At 44.7% G+C, this 425-nt stretch overlaps 1 protein-coding gene across 1 annotated transcript in view; it reads left to right on the forward strand.

The window, feature by feature from the left end:
- The window catches only part of DNAJC6 (DnaJ (Hsp40) homolog, subfamily C, member 6), a 31,000-nt gene that overhangs the window by 11,962 nt on the left and 18,613 nt on the right, over window positions 1-425 (forward strand). The window lies entirely within an intron of this gene.

Consider the following 425-nt stretch of genomic DNA (forward strand, 5'->3'; position numbering starts at 1 on the left):
AAAAGAGGTCACAATCATTCTAGCAGTGAGCTACTAGAGGTGGTGAGTAGCAAAAAGGTTTGAATTCACCCAAAAACTGACCATAAGGGCTGTCAGCCTGCTGTGGCTTTGCATTTATTGTAAGTAGTCACAAAATGCAGCCTCTGGAGTGAAGGTTGCTGATGGAATTTGGGGAGAAAAAGCATAGCTGGGAATTCTGTCAGACTCGGAAGCTGAGGTTGTTGAAATCTCTTGTGGTCTCTACTTGTCAGGCCTGGCTGAAGAAATGCAGTTGTCTTCTGCTCCTCCTTGTGCACCACAGCTGAAATGGTTTATATATGCCCCCATAAGGGTCATTCAGTACCGGACAACGCGTAGATGGGATGCATGAGTGGTGTGATTCTGTGTGACTAACATGTAATGTACTTCATGCTACCTTTCATATT

The sequence above is a fragment of the Nestor notabilis genome, unplaced genomic scaffold (genome assembly GCF_000696875.1).
Source record: "Nestor notabilis isolate BGI_N333 unplaced genomic scaffold, ASM69687v1 scaffold12649, whole genome shotgun sequence".
Lineage (NCBI taxonomy): Eukaryota > Metazoa > Chordata > Aves > Psittaciformes > Psittacidae > Nestor > Nestor notabilis.